Here is a 16943-nt window from a genome sequence, read left to right as displayed (position 1 = left end):
TGCCATGTGCGGCTCTCTGCTGAAAATATTACATGTTAAAAATCATTAATGCATGCATTGGGCATGCATTTTTTACAGTCAGTGAACGTTATGGAGTTTTACCGTGTCTAAAGGATTTTCCCCTCTTGGGTCATGTAATGTTAACGAATATACTGGAACTGGAATATACTTGTGAAATGGAATGTATTTGTCAAGATTCCTCCAGGGGTTTAGTTAACACTGACTGCTCATGTGGCCTCTGAGCCATCGAGGACTGAGCCTTGCTGTTCTGTGGTTTCAAAAGCTAGTACCTTGCACTTACTTAGCCTTTAAAAGCTAAATAGCTTCCTTGCTGCCCCATTCCATCTCCACTCCTCCAAAATAACCTTAGCGGTTTTGCTCTGCTAAGTGCCTTTTCAGGAGATTAATATCAGTCTTAAATGGTAGGTTTACAAAGCATTAGGACCTTAGTGATCTGGAGGGAGTGAGAGAAATACTCCTCACAATGCAGCTCTTTCTAGGTTCCAGTTTAGTTTCTTATCACACAGGGAGGTAAACTTCAATTTGAATCAATGTATATTGTGCAGTAGAGGGGCCCAGGGGATGCATGAGTCATAAATGAGTGGCTTCATATGCCTTTGTTTAAAGTATTCTTTTATAGATGGCTTTTATTGAGTCTCCTTCAAAGCAGGAAATTGACGGACTGAGTTCAAGTGTTAGTTCTGCCATCAAATAGAGTGAATCGAGCTGTATGGCTCCTAAAAGACACATTTTAAAGCCCTCACGCCTTCAAGTGATCCTACTTAAAGTCTGTCAGGGACAACATGTTGGTATTTAAAATAGGTATTACACTTATAATGGACATTACCTGTGACTGGTTGACCATACGTGGAGCCAAGATGCTCTAGGTGTGGTCAGCTAGCAACCTGGAAGTCTGAAAGACAGAAAAGACTTCTTTTTATTCATATACCTGATCATGGTTGAGAACTGGCTCAGGACACTCAAATACACAGTGGTGAGAGGTGAAACTGCACATCCATGAATCTTGAAAACCTGATAATTTCAGGAGTGGGATGATGATATGCACCCCCACTAGACCTGATCTAAAGACCACTGAAATCAGTTAATCTTTCTCCTTAAATGGGCTATAGACCAGATCCACTATGAATAATGAGAGGGGATGGGCTGACTGGCAGGGAGGTGAGAGATGGTGGAAAAGTTTGAGTACTCTGTGCCCCTGCAGCTAGGTGGTCATAGGCCTCTCACATGCTGAGGAACACATCAGTGCCGGCAGTGATGCTGTCCTTGGCAGTGGGGGAAGGGACATGTAGTGCCGCCACAGGTAGCCCTCCAGGGAGTGGCAGAGGTTTCAGGGCAGTCCTGGCTTGCCCCCCCCCATGATGTCATAGCTCAGGGTCCCATGCCAAGTATGCAGGTGTGCCTGGGGTACCATGGCCATTGGGAGCAGCAGGGCGTAGTGGTTTGGGCACCCATGGGACCATGCAAACAGCTCCTCGCATACCACCTGGGACATGTATAGCAGGTGCACACTTGAGCCACAGCAGTGCTGCAGCGGGGGCGGGGGAGCTGGCCCTGGAGTGCCTTCCCAAAGAAGACCCCTGCAGGGAGGGTGGGGGTGAAGGCAGCTCCTTGTCCCAGTTGTCTGGGAGCCCCACATCCCCCAAGCCTTGCTACTGTGGGCTGGGTGGCAGTGCAGGAGACATGCTGGCCTGCAGGAGGAGGTGGGGGGACAGTGGGATCACGATCCATAGCAGCAGGTGCTGCCAGGAGCCTGGCCTGTCCTACCCTGGGAACAGGGTGGGGGAGGTAGGTTGACTGTGGCCAGCACCCAGTGGCCCGCTGGCCCCTGGGGTGCACGTGGGGACAGGAGTCTTGGCAGGCAGCTGCCTGGGCTTGGTCCTGCCCAACTAACTTACCATAGTCCCTGGGCATCAGTGCATGCCCAGCCCCTGATATGAGGCTGGGTACTGCATAGCCCCTGGCACAGAGCATCTTATTTCAGAAATGTTGCAAACTCACACAAACAGCTTCTTTTTCATGGTTCTTCAGGGCCTGCAGTTGCATGCTGGGGAGAGGCCACACTTGGCAGCTGGAATACAGCCTCAGGGTCACTGCCACCCACAGCTGGGGCCGTGAGCCCTGGACAGGATCCTCCTCCTGGACTGCCTGGTCATGGCAGGAAGACACTCGAGCCTGGCAGGAAGATAACATGGCCTGCCAGGTGGTGGCTGGAGGATGTCACCCACCAGGACAGATGGTAGGTGGAGGATGTGGTCTATGAGGACACGTGGCACCGGTGCAAGGAGGCACAGGGCTGGGCCTGGAGTTCTGGGTTTTGGCACAGTGTTGGGCCTGGAGGACTTGGAGTTCCAGGCACAGCTCCTGGCCTTGGAGCATGAGTGATGAGTGTGTGGAAGCACTGTAGGAGCAGACAGCGGTCCTGGGCCGGCCAGTGCAGGCCATGGACAATGACTGCCAGGTGCTGGACACTGTTCTGGCCTTAGTGGTCACCTTCATGCTGCCTGCTGTCTAGCTGCCAACCCTTGCCCCTCCTGCCCCTTGGCAGCCACCCAGCAGCCAGCAGCAGGCTTCTGCCTGCGTATGGGAGGAGGTCCTGTGCCACCTTCAGCAGCCAGGAGCCCTTGGCCCTGCCCCTGCCCCAGGTCCTGTACCACCCAGCCCCACTGTTTGCCCCAGTTTCACGTGGGCATGGAGCTGACTGCAGTGGGACCAGGACCATATGCCAGTTCTGCTGGCCCTTGACATCAGCTGCCAGAGCTACTTCAGGAAATCCCGGAAGGTGTCTTGGGCCATCCTGAAGGCCTTCAACCACTGTTAGTCTTCCCAGGTATTCTGGATGATATGCCATCACCAGTCCTGGCTGGCCTGGCAGGCCCATAGGTGGCGGGGCTGCAGGCCCAGGAGGGCAAGGGTGGCCTCAGCAGTGGCATCCTGGAGCACGTCATCAGTATCCTTGGTGGGATCCAGCCAGGTGGCAGGTGCACGGTGGGCAGGCAGGTGGATGTTGTGCATGGAGGATTCGCAAGGGGTGAACCACGTGGTGGTTGGCACGGAAGGCCAGGAGGGCCAACTCAGCAGACAACAGGAATGTAGGGAGCTAGTTGTTGCTGTTGGGGCAGGGGCAGCTGTGGGGAAGGGAGACAGAGGTAGTGAGGAGAGCACTGCACCGTGCTGTCTCTGTGCTGTGCATGCTGCTCCTGGCCAGTGAAGTGGCTGGCCAGAGAGCAGCAGGTGGGGTGGGCTTTTGAAGAGGGCTGCTGGGTGTTGACAGTGGAGGCCAGAGCCTGGTGCTCCCTTCTGGTAGCAGCAGGAGCCCATTGCAGGGCCCTATGAAGCGGGAGCAGATTGGCAGCAAATCTACTCCTGCTTCCCTGCACATGTAGATGCCTGCCTGGCACTGTTTACTTGCAAGTAAACTGGTGTCACAGCAAATGCACGTGTCACTATGCTGTGTGCTACTGTTTATACTCATCTAGATTTAAAACTGGCATTACAGTATAAGCTCTTGTTTTAATAGGAGTTTTACTGAAATCTGATAGCACACAATACTACATGGAGTTATTTCGCTGTTCCACACGTGCTAGGCTCCTTCCAGATGAACAAAGCACATACATGCGCGTGTGCCCGCGCGCACGTGCACACACACATACACACACAGTCTGTCCCTTTGTTCTCCTACCTAAAAAAAAAAAAAATAGGCAGCCTTCATCTCTAGAGGGGCATGTGAAGGAATTAATAGGATTGTGTCTGTCACAGTAACCTTAGTTCATTAAAATGTATGCAAGGTGTTAAAAAAAAATGTTTAATGAGACTTGCACATCTCTGAAGTAAAAGAGTAGCAGTCTCCAGAATGGCTGCCCTTGATAATACCACTTCTAATTCTGTGTGTAATAACTGGTCATGCATTCTGTCTTCTGCCAAAATGGAGTTTTGGGGGCTCTTTTATGCCCATCTTCTAATTAGATAAGTGTTTTAAATAACTGATACTGGACCCCAGCAAACAACTGATGTCATAGACTGATTTTGGTGATAGACTTGAGCAATAAATTGTTTGTCAGCTTACTTCTTTGGTTCAGTTTGTCATCTTTGCTAAATCTCTTTTTTTGTTCAGAGACTGCACACAGGCTGACCTGATAAATAGTTGAAACAAACAGCTGAGATAAAGGGAAGCTCTACTCTTCAGGGGTCACGTTGGTCTCTGCATCTTATTTGTCCTAATGGAGAACAAATTCAGCACTCCCAAAATAAGAGTCAAATGAATGTGTAGTCACCTGAGAAAATACCATGGTGAGCTGAAATGAGTGCTCATTATTTCTCCTTGGCTTCTGCTACACTACTAAAAATAGAGGCGTTAGTCACACCATACTTCAAAGCCACCCTAAGGCCGATGTGAAGTTCCAAGGTAAATCAGACTTGGTAGCAAAAAATCACAAATAATCATAATGATAAATGCCCTCTAAAAATGGATGAAATATATGCATTAGGCCTCCAGGATACCTGTTTTTATTTTATTTATTTCCATGATTTAGCTTGTTTTGTCAAACAGTGTAGACACACATGGAGCCATGCTGGTGAGTTTGGAGGAGGGATTTCTGTATCCGGTTGCTGCCCTACAAAATCCCCTTGAAAGGTGATTTGTACCTTAGAGCTGGTGGAGGTGGGACTGCAGAAAGGTATGTGTGCATTCCTCTAAAGTTCATGGTCTAAAAAAATATTGAAAGTAGTCCTGTATTCAGTATTTGAAGAAAAGGGCGTACAAGGTTTGCAGAGAGACTTAGGTAAACTAGTAAGTACAGAACTCCCCAGGTACAGCAGTATCCCTTTGATGCTCAAAGACCAGTCTCATACTCTTTTTACCTTGGCAAATTAATGAATTAACCAGTCTAATCTCTAATATGGTCATACCTATTGCTGACTTTGTGTGCAAGCTGCTCTCCTAGGAAGCCATCTCTGCTATTTTGATTTGCTAGCCCTTAAATCAGTGAGACATTGTCTAAAATATATGAATTCAATGGGTCTTTTCCCCCCCAAATTTTGAAAGCTAAAGTGCTTCTTACTGGAAGTGAAATGAATTGTACTCTAAGGGCTTTTAGCGAGATATTTTGCTAAGAGAAGAACACATGCCACATAACATAGCTCTATATTCAGTACACCTGCTGCCACCTCTTCTGTGTATACTCCAGGTATTTCTTAGACAAATAACTTAAAACAGCAAACTTGCATCAGATTTGTGTGCATGAAGGGAAAAGCAGGACTAATTGACTGGTTTTCTTGTTAATGATGTATAGCAAGAAAGGGTGAACTGATCCCAAATGCATTTGGGTTCATTATATACCATAGAAAATTGCTTTGTACTTCTCCTGGAGCTTGATCAGTTGTGACGGAGGTGAAGCACCATATGTCTTGCAGTCCTTTCACTTAGTTAAGATGGTCCCCTGATGTACTCTCCTTCTGTTTCATTTCATGGTACCAAGTCATGAAAAGACACCTAATTATATTTCTTCCTTAATTGTGGCTTTCCTTTGATTGTACAGGTTGTGCTGTAACCTTCATGATATTTCAACCTAGTGTTTATTTGTGAATATTTCATATAAACTTTAAGTGCTTCACCTAATTGCTAGTGAAGAAGAAACTGTTTGGGAGTTTCCCACTGATGTGCTTTTTGGGAGGGTGGGCGGGTGGCGGGGATACAGTTTTGACAAAATCAAAGTGTTCTCTGGGAAACTGTTTGAGCTTGTCCAAATTATTCTGTTTGTCCTCAGGGTCCTAATCATGTGGGTTATTCTAACAGCCATGTGCATTAAATTCATGTGAGCTGTCATGTTGCCTCATGAAAGTTATACATCAGGGGACTCATGCCTTGGTCCTTGTCTATGCCCCAGGCTCCCTGGGCTAGATTACATTCCCCATAATATACAGTGAAGCATCATAATGTATCATGGGGAGTCTGTGACTATGGTGCATCATAGGAGGTATGGTCCTTCTCCGGAGCCTGGCCCTTTGAGGTAAAAATAGTGCTTATGAGGCTTTCACAGATGCTGTTCAATGTTGAACTAAGCTAAAACCAAACACGTGGACATTTCTAAAATGAGGTTTCTTTGAACTTTCCTCTTATGACCATTTGTTTCCATCTAAAAATCAGGATGAAATATGAAAAAATGTTTTAACGTTGGTATTTCTCACAGAATAAAAATTCCAGTTTTTGACTACCTCTTTTATAAAAAGAAATGCTATTGGTTTCAATTGACTTTAATAGAATCAGGCCCTATAATACCAACATATCACTTTACATGAACACCGCATGCCCCCGGAGGCTGGGGGGACACAGCGAGCTCCCGCAGGCAGTGGCGCTGTCGGTGGCAGGAGAGTGGTGGTGGTGAACAGTGGGCTCCCACAGGTGGCCGCGGCGCTGTTGGCGGTGGGGGGAGGAGGGGGTGGTGACCATCCACAGATGCCATCGGCAGTGGCCAGCGGTGTTTGGGGACTGCCCATAGATGCTGTTGGCAGTGTCGGCTCTTTTTGCAGGGAGTGCACTGCCAATCTCAGGGGGTGCACGTGCACTCGCCTGCACCCCCTAAGTATCGCCCACGTTACCTTATCACACAGAATAGCCAGGCTTAAAGGTCAAAGGGGCAAGTTCTTTTCTGAAGTAAACAGGTATAACGATTTGAGGTTTTAACGGTCCTACATATGACAAGACTGAATTTGGCCTATTCCTAAGAACACAAAATATAATCAAATTTAAAAGGAGTGTATATTGTTTGGAAGAAGAGAAGAAACAAAATTGCTGACAAAAACAAAGTGTATGAATCTGAGAACTAATATGATATCCTAGGTAGTCCTCCATAAATCAAGAGAAGGAATAGTATTAAAAAGGCAGTTTCTCAGATTTTAATAATATGTAATCTTCAGGTACCATCTTGGCAATATTTCATTCTCTCCAATTCTTTACAACCTTTTTTAATAATACTTTGGTGCTTACATTTTGTGTTTGCAAGCTGATTTTAGCTCACTCCTTGGTTAAGTGACATTAAAAAGGTAAAAATGAATTCTAAAATGCCAGGATTCAGTTGGCTCAGGTGATAAACTGTTATTTAGAGAGATTTTACTGAAACAGAATATGACACCGGTGGCTGTTAGAAACTTTAGTTCAGCACCAGGAGAGCTAAGCTACCTCTGGAAAGGTCACTGTGAAGATACAGTCAAAGTGGATTAGGACTTATCTGTTCTGAGCAGCATGGCAAATAAAGTTATTTCTTTTTCCTTGTATTTTAACAGTAATCCATACCTGTGATGTCCCTGAGAACGTACAGGGAGACTAGACGGGGAATAATTCCCATTGAACAACTGAAAAATCCATGTCCTGCAAACCACCATTTAAAGGAAATGAACAGGCTTTCTATTAAAGGCATTTTCATTTACTGGATCATTCATGAGGCTTGAATTACCCTCTGGGCTCTGATTCCAGCTGTTCTCTGTAAGTACGTGTTTCCTAGACTCTGTGTTTCCTAGGCCTCTGATACAGAAGAACCTCTTTGCCTCAGACAGTGGTCCCAATATTTATTTTTCCTCCTAATATGTAGGTCTTCTGTGATCAGAAGTATGTGGTGTGGGGGCAGTACCACAACTAAGGATGCTTTTATTGAAAAAAGCTAGCACTTGAAGTGTAGGCAATCTACCTATCTAAACTCATCCCACTTTTGACATTTACATGGACTGGAGTGCTACCATCTCAATGGCCACAGTATATTTCTGGCATGAGTATAAGCCCCTAAAAAAATGTGTATACATCTCTTGGAGATCTTATTAGTAAGATTCAGAGTGGAGAAAATGACCCTTTTCCCTACACCGCCAGATTGGGGGAGTGGTACACTATCATTTTAGCTCAAAGCATAGTTAATATAATAGGAAGTGTGTTGATTTGTGTGTGTGTGTGTGTTTAGTGAGTCAGAATTAGCAGTTTGAGTGGGCTGCAGAGATGTCTGAGTTCAGCAAAAGTACGGGAGGTTCTTACAAGATCTGATTCAAGTAATTGTTTGTTGGGGAAGCAGCAGAGGCAGAACCCACACACATAAGCTTTGCCGAAGTTCAAGCAATGTGGGGTTCTAGTTTGGCCTGTGTCTACTCGGAAGATCAATGGAAATGCTGCTTGAGCAGTGTGCTGGATTAGAACACTGGATTTGTTTCATTCTGTTCACATCCTTTAACACCACTCTATTTATTTAGCGCCATACATGTTCCAAGTATTGTGAAAACTAATTCTTATGATACCCATGTGAGCTAAGCCCTCCTTGCACACAGAACCTGGTGAAATGACATTCCCAGCAGCACCCATCGAATTAGTGTCAAAGCTGAGATTAGATCTCAGAACCTCCTGACTCCCATTCCTGTGCCCATTCCCCCTCTTTCATTTTCATTGCTTGTGAACATTTGTTTGACTGAGGTTTTGTTCATGAAAGCTTTCACCAGCCATGTAGTCTGGGTCTAGCTTTTAAACTAAAAATCGATGCTTATGTTACGTATTGAGTGTCTGGTGATATGTTCTGTAGTCCATCAGCAGAGGGCACTGCTGGAACTGCGTTACCTTGTGTTGCTATTTGCTGTTCTGTTTAGTGCTGAGGATAGTTAGTTGTTCCTCCCTGTATGATCTCTTGGGGACAAGAACCCCACAGACGCTAAATGTGGTAACGAGGGTGGAATCCCAGGCGTGCTTCTAGTGTTTTCTGTCGAGAGAACAACAACAAAAAAAACCTTGCAGAGATCCATGCCTTAAGTGGGCAGGGACCAGAGCTCTTTTCCTCCCATGTGCTGGCCTGTGCAGCTGCTCTCTAATGTGGCTACTTTGGGCCACAGTGAGGAATATGATTTGTCCAGTCCATCCACCTGGGACCCTTATGCTGACCAGCTAGATTTCTAACTGGAAGCCAATAAGGTTATTGATGATAACCAGAAATATGTGATGCTACTGAGCATCATTGGCTCAAAGACTTCTAGATTATTTGCTCCCTTGTATTCCCATCCAAGGCTTGTAAATCCTACCATGAGATCCTCCAGTCATTAAAAGGTCACTTTGTATCAACCCTGTCTAAAACCATTCACCAGTTCCATTTCAACCAATGAAATCAGCTGCCAGAGGAAGGAATTGCTGCATACATAGCAGACTTGCATTGGTTGTCTGAGAACTTTGATTTCGGCACCAGTCTTGAATCTCTTCTTAGGGATTGTCTTGTGCGTGGGGTTGAGATAAAGCTCTACAACACAAATTTCTTGCATGGCATAACTTAACGTTTGCCATAGCTCAAGAAGAAGACCTTGCATATGAAGCTGATTCCCACTATTCAAGGGGAATTCAAGTGGTGTCAACAAAACTGACATCAGCTGGGACGTCCCAAGTGCATTCAAGGGAGACATTTCCAAGGAAGTCACCACCCATGCACAAGAATATAATTCCCATGTCCCAAAGAAGCTGCTCTACCTGTGAGAGAGATCACAGATGTGATGCATGCCATTTCTGTGGTGCTGACTGCTGCCATTGCCAATGCAAGGGCCCCATTGACTGCTTGTGTCATCGGAAGTCCAGGACATCAGGAAAGATGGCGACTAAGAGCAGTGCATCTCCAAGGACCATTAATACTGTTGCTGATTCAAACGAAATTCCAGCATGTGAGTTGTCCTCTGATGCTTGTACTATGTCGTTTGTTACTAATGTAGAAACATCAACCCCACAGAAGAACAAGACCTCTCAGGATGCGAGTTTACCTTAATCTCAGAAGAGACCTACAATTTGCTATGGCTTCGAAATCATCCTATAGTACTATACAAAGCCAAGCTTGTCAATTTATAACGAGTAATAGGTTTGAAGGGTGCATGTTTTGTCAATGTTATGGGCAGGACTGAGAGGTCCTCCATCTAATAAATGCCAAAGTTTGGAGAGCAAGTTTACTAGAATGGTTTGAGCCATTGGGTATCAAATTAATAGGAGTGCACAGCCTCATGATAGACACCTTACAAAATGTTGTAAGGGATTTTAGTGAGGTCTTTGATGAACAGCTCAGTGTTTATAAGGGTCAGGCTGTATCATTTACATTGGATCTGAGTGCAACTGCAATTTGAATGAAACCTTACCATATTGGCTTTGTTTTTTGTCCACAAACTGATGCAGAGATTGATTGACTTGTGGGACAAAGTGTTCTAGAAGCCAATGTAAATCCAACATGGGCCACTCCCATCATGAAGCCAAATGGTGATATTCAGTTATGTGCTGATTAACATGTGCACCATTACTAAGGCACTACAAAAACACCAATACAAGATTCTAGCAGTAAATCAACTCCTTGCCACTCTTGCTAGAGGGAAGATTTTGCTAAATTAGACTTTCAGCAACTCCCTGTGGATGATCAAGCAGCTGATGTACAGACAATCATCACCCATAAGAGAACTTTCCAAGCCGAGAGCCTACAATTTGGAGTTAGCATTGCGGCAGGAGTTTTCCAAAAGGTTATGGGTTACTTACTTGCAGGTCTTAAGGAAGTTGTGTCATATTTTGATGATGTCCTCATCAGAGCAGGGTCCATGCCAGTATTAGTTATCTGACTGTAAGAAGTGTTGCACTGCATCTCCAATGCTGGCCTGAAACTCAAGAAAGAGAAATGTACTTTTGGAGTTACCAGTGTAGAGTGCCTGGGGTTTTGAGTTGATGCCAGCAAATGCAAAAGTAGAAGCTCTTCACAAGGTACCAACACCTAAGAATAACCAGGAACTGCAAGCATTAATTTGTACCATTCTTTATTAAAAGACGAGGCTACAGTTGCTGAGTCTGTATTGTTTATTGGATAAGGATGCCACCTGGAAAAGGACTAAACTGCATGACAATGTGAAGCATATGTTGTCATCTGACAGTGTATTAGTTCATTATGACATGGAGAAGTTGCTTCTGCTTACTTGCAGTGCTTCACCTTATAGAGTGGGGGCTGTCCTCAGTCATCTTTAAAGTGGTGGACATGGTGCTTTCTTCACCTACTATTCTTGAACTATGAATAAGACAGAGTGGAATTATGCTCAGATGGACAGGAAAGTTCTTGCAGTCATCTCTGGGCTTAGGAAATTCCATGCCAATGTATACAGCTGCAAATTCACAATTCTGGCATATTGTAAACCATTACTAAAGTTATTCACCAAGAATGGACCAACACTCCAAATCATTTACTGTGTATGCTTCATTGCTCCTTACTTTTAAATGCATATGACTTTGAATTTCAACAAAACCCAGAGAAGTTGATAGTAAATGCAGATACACTGAGTCGCTTGCCATTATTCTATCCTGAAGTCACTGTTTCTCCTCTCTCTGAAGTTCTGATACTAGAATCATCTTCTAATCCTCTTTTCTAGCAGATGACATTGCTCATGTGACTGCTAAAGATCCATTGTTAGCCCAAGTACTAAACTGGGTATGGAGAGGGTGGCATTCAGCAAAGTTTGCGGATGAATTTAAGCCATTCATTACATGTCCATGTGAACTTTCTGCCCTTAAGGGATACCTCCTATGGGGTAACTGAATGGTCATTCCCAATGCAGGTCAAACACAAGTTCTCAGTGTTCTCCATGCGGGACATTTGGGAATTGTTTACATTAAATCACTTGCCAGAAGTTTACATCTGGTGGCCAAAGATAGATGCTGTCAATGAGCAAACAGTAAAGAGATTCGAACCATACCAAGCTACATGCCATGCATCAGCTAAGGTTCCAGCCCATCTATGGGAAGTGACCAGGACCAGAACACTGTGGTCTCTTTTGCATGTAGATTTTGCCGGCCCTTTTCAAGGACAGATGTTCTTTATTGTCATTGGTTATTTCTCAAAGTGGAAGTTGTTTCTGTTGCATCAATGACTTTATGCACTGTAATTGGAGTTTTACAGGAGCTGTTCACAATTCATGGTCTTCCAGATATCACTGTGTCGGATATCTGCTGCGCAGTTCACTTCTGAAGAACTTAAGACATTTATGGAGAGGCATCTTACGTCACACAACATCTGCACGATGCCACCCATCATCAAACGGCCATGCCAAGCAGCTGGTTCAGACTACTAAAAATGTATTGAAGCAAATCATTGATGGTGATTGGAACCAACGATTAGCTAATTTCTTACTAAAACAACATGCAACTCCATGCACTGCTACAGGTTGCAGTCCTCCAGAACTACTGATGTACTGCCAGCTGAAAACTTGTTTGGTTCAGCTCCGCTAGTGTATGGGAGTCAAATACCAGACAAAGCATGAAATCCAGTTCTCCAAAAAACAGGATATACTGGAGGTTAGAGTTAGGGTGTGTCTACATGCCCATTTTAAGGCATATTGAGGGCATGTGTCTACACGTGCACACCCTTAATGCACCTTAAAAATGGTGATTTAAGGCTATTTGAGCCTAAATTTGGTACCTGCATAAAGCAGGTATCAGATTGATGTGTGAATAACTAAATCACATTAGCGAATATGTAGACATGCTAAAGCACATTAACACAGTGCGTGTGCATTGACTTGGTGATAACTGTAGTCCCAGGTTGATCCACTCACCCATGTTAATGAGCATTAGCATGTGCACATGTAGATGCATGTCTAAGTTGATGCCTAGAACATTACATTTAGAGGTTTGCTTTTGTAAATTGGCATGTAGGTAAATATATGTAAGTATTAGAATAATGATTCAGGACAGCAGCAAGGGTTATTTGATTCCTAAAGGCTTGGTCACACAGTTCTCACAGCCTTTAAGGCAGACAGGGTGTCTACCACAACAAGGCCAATGGATATACACATAGCCTGGGAAGTTGTGGACAAGTACCACACTGTTCCATAACATGAGATAAGGCGGCATCAGCTCACAAGGTCCCAAAATGGGGGCCTGAATTTTCTGGTTTTGGGAGAAGAGGCTAAATTAGGGGAAGGCCTGGAAAGCCTAAATTAGGATGTGTGGATGTGATGGGCAAAGGAATATGCTGACAGAACAGAATGTGGACAGTATGACAACCACAGCGAGACCAATCAGTGATGGCCACGGATGAAGAGTCATCAGGAGGGGAAAAGATTACAAAACAGAGACTTCAGAATAACAAAGGTCCTCATCCCCTAGAGAGGTCCCTGAAAAGGGCCCCCAAGAGGGGAACCCAAAGCACCATGGACAGAGGGCATACCACCAGCCTGTCTCATCCACCCCACTGGGGGGGAGGGTCGGGGCTTGGTCTCCAACTACCAGGCTGCTGACATCCAATATTCAAGAAAGGACCATTCAAGAGAGATGTATCTTGACTCTGACAGCCCTAGGATTGGTAGCTATAGAATTGCTTGTATTATTCTTTTCTGTTATCACAGTGTATCAATAAATTTGCCTATTTTCAAATGGAAAGGTTATGGTCAATCTGAGGGTTTTGGGTCCCCCTGGAACAAGGCATTTGGGTCATAAATCCAGTGCCAACAATTGGCAACTTCACCGGGCCAGTGACTCTGACTAAGGGACTGGGACGGTCCAGTGCCAAGAACTGGTGACTGGAACCCTGGGCCTGGGACTTCAGGCAGTAACCTGACCAATCGGGGAATTTGTTGATACAGAATGAACCCTTTCTAGAGGGGTCAGATAAGACTTGTAGTCAGGTAAAGTTGTATAGTAGTTTTTAACGAGTGTTGTAAGCTAAGTAACCATGTTTATGCTAAAGTTTTGTGCAGGAGATTTGTTTGTTGTACTGCTGCCCAAGGGGATGTTGTTTGGCTAGGTCAAGCAGCATAGGCAACTGGTAGGGGGTGCACAGGGGTGCATGTGCCCCCCCAAAGGGGCTGGTGCCCCCCCGATGGCTGACACTAATGCTGTTGGTAGGGCTGATGCCCTGCTCCAACAGGACCACCACTGTTGGCGGCTTATGCGGGTGCCCCCCCAAATTCAGGAGGCACCAGTCACTCATGTCAGGCAGAGTAGAGCAAACCTCATGTCAGGCAGAGTGGACAAAGGTACGGATCATGGCCCGCTTAGGTTAAGTAAGATAACCTCCTATTGCTGGTTCAATAGGAAGCTAGGAGAGAGCAGAGACAAGTGATCTCTCTGCCGGAGGACTGTGTGAATGAACAAGGGAAAAATCCTTGGGAGTAGTTACAGTCCTCTGTGAGTGTTTGCAGGAGAGTGCTGCTTTGCAGAGATTTGTTCATGCATGCGTTGGTAGTTTGAGCAGGATTGTAAGAGACGGTAAGGTGGATGTTACAGGTGCAGGTTACGGCAAGAGCTCAGAGACAGTGGAGGGGGCTTATCATCTTAGAGAGGCAGGATGGAGCACGGGAAAAGACACGACATGTTACTGGACACCTGCTCATTCTTTTTGCTGCATTGGTTTGTCGTGGTACTTGCATGCAGTAGCAAAGGATTTGGGCATTGGTATTGGAAGTGAGGGATGATTGCTCTCCCCCCTCCAATAGTGTGGAGATCCTAGGGAGGGAAAGCGTTAACAGTTTGTTAAGACAGAAAGATGTCTGTGCAACTGCAGAGTGCAGCTGTGTAAACAGTCAGTGTTGAGAAGTTGCTCTGAGCAGAAAGCCAGAACGCCCGTTTTCCTCCTCTGGCTCACGTTATCAGAGGTGCCTGCTCCTTCGCAAGTGCATAGTTTTCTCAGTCTCAATAAGAACTTTCAAGTTTTCCTTAAAGATTGTAATTGATGTAAAAACAGGGCTTGCTGTGATGAATATAACCAGGCTGCAGAAGAACAAGTCGCTAGGCTGTCAGAAGGAGAAAGAGAGATCAGTTGTGTGTGGTTTGTGACAGGCTGAGAGAGAGAGACTGGTTTTGGTTTGCAGAAAGCAAGACTAACACAGATTGTGAAGCCTGCAGCCCAGAAAGGTAAAAAGGTCAGAGTTAAAAGGTCTTTCAAGGGAAGGAGAGGCAAGTGTTATCAAGGGCCAGGTGCCAAAGTAAGGCCAGAAGAGCGTAGAGACGTCAGAGACCTGCCGGAGAGCGAGAGATTTATGGAAGGGTTTAAGAGAACAGACCCACAGAGTCCAGAAAGAGAGACAGTAAGAGTAGAGCCCAGCCAAAATTTGTGAGGGCATGAAAAGCCAGAGACTCACAGTCTGAAAGATGTGTCAGGAAGAGTCAGTGACTTGGGGGCCAGGAGAGAGAGAAGCCGAGAGAGAGAGAGATCTGATGAGAGGTCTGCAGGGCTCTGAAAGGCCAAGTGGTCTGGCAGTCCAGAGGAAGGGCACATAGAGAAGACCACTGCTAAGACTGCCGGAGCTGGGATCCTGAGGTCTCAGCTGGCCCAAGGAGGGGCCAGGAAGCCCAGAAGTGAGACTTTGCCCACGAGGAGTAAAGAAGACCGGACCAGGAGAGCCTAGAGATTTGTCCTGTGTTAAGACCTGAAACTGCCACCCTCCTGGGAGTGGTTAGTGCGGCCATGAACAACTCGTGCCTCTGGCATCTGGGGGGCATGGCAGCGGTGGGACTGTGGTGGCAGTAAGTGGGGGAGCTCCTGCAGATGCTGCCAGCACTGGTGGTGGCGGGTTACCCAGAGAGGGGGTGGAATCTCCATCCTTGGAGATTTTTAAGACCTGGGTAGACAAAGCCTTGGCTGGGATGGTCCTGCATTGAGTAGGGGGTTGGACTGGATGATCTCTTGAGGTCCCTTCCAACCCTAATTTCTATGATTCTATGATCTGTCTTTGGAACTACAGGGCTAGTATCGTATAAGATTCAGACTCTGGCTGGAAAGACACTTTGCAACTATATTGACCAGGTGCAGGGTTGAGTCTCAGACAATGTGACTTTGGTAACACCTCAAGGTATTGCACTCCTAAAGAAATGAGTTCTGATGAGACTTCCAGTTGCTGAAGCTACTTTCCTGCTGCTGCCAGTGAGAAGTCTGTTACCCCTGAAATTATCCACATGAGACAGGTCACTGTCTGGCCCAGATACTTACAGGACTATGTTATCTGTGTGGGAGGGGTGTCATGTATTGAGTGGCTGTATGTATACTCTGTACTCCCCCAGCAGAAGGCACTACTTGAATTGCATCATCATGTGTTTGTCTGCTGTTCTGCTTTAGTATGAAGGGTAATTAATTATTGCTAATAAAATGTTCTTCCCTCCATGATCTCTCTAGGACAAAAACCACACAGATACACTGTAGTTTATTTCATGGTTAATCAAGGTTTAATTTGAAGAGGAAAAGAAAGTTAATTTGGTTTTTGGACTGGGACTCCTCAAATTAGTTTATCAGTCACAGACTTTAAGTACAGGATATCTAGGATCTGCTACCTCGTGGAATGTCCTTTATGAATGTCAGCATGTAAGACTAAATTCATTGAGTAAATTTGGTTCAATGACCAGTTGAACCAGAGAGTACCAAGATCTTGTTCTCTGACTTGCTACAAGTTTTGTTCTGAGAGGAGTCTGTAAACTTAAGTAAAATGCAACTGCTTCCTGAATACAGTAAAACCTCATGAATCCAGATCGCAGAAGTCTGGCATTCTCCGAAATCCAACACTGGAGTGGCTGCTCTGGGACCAGCCACCACTCCCCCCACTCCCCCCAGATGCAGAGGGGAAAGCTTGCATGGAGCAGCTGCCACCGCCATTAACCACCCTGTGCCATGCACAGCTGCTTTGGGACCACCCGCCACTGCTCCCTCTCACCTCCCTCCACTGCTCCGTGACCATCTGCCGCTTGGATTTTTAAAAGTCTAACATTTTCAGATATCCGGCAGGTGCTCGGTCCCGAACATGCCAGATTCATGAGGGTTATACTGTATTATAATGTTCTCCTTCCTGGACTCTCCGAAACAATGTGAAAAATAATTGGACAAACAGAATGATTGGTATGTGATTAAAATGGCCCAAAGAAATGCCTTGGCCTCTATGACCTTAGTAAGGTTAAAGGGATGGCTAGGTATTTATGT

General features: G+C 45.5%; 1 long non-coding RNA gene across 1 annotated transcript in view; it reads left to right on the top strand.

The window, feature by feature from the left end:
* The first annotated feature begins 7402 nt into the window (after positions 1-7402).
* The window catches only part of LOC149854895 (uncharacterized), a 123601-nt gene continuing 114060 nt past the window's right edge, over positions 7403-16943 (top strand). The window contains exon 1 of the long non-coding RNA XR_016438685.1: positions 7403-7498. This is a non-coding gene — a long non-coding RNA (uncharacterized LOC149854895). The remainder of the gene's footprint in view (positions 7499-16943) is intronic.

Source organism: Crocodylus siamensis, chromosome 12, assembly GCF_052110815.1.
Source record: "Crocodylus siamensis isolate JL-2025a chromosome 12, ASM5211081v1, whole genome shotgun sequence".
Lineage (NCBI taxonomy): Eukaryota > Metazoa > Chordata > Crocodylia > Crocodylidae > Crocodylus > Crocodylus siamensis.
Note: the sequence above shows the minus strand (reverse complement) of the source record. Positions and strands in the feature narration are given on the sequence as shown.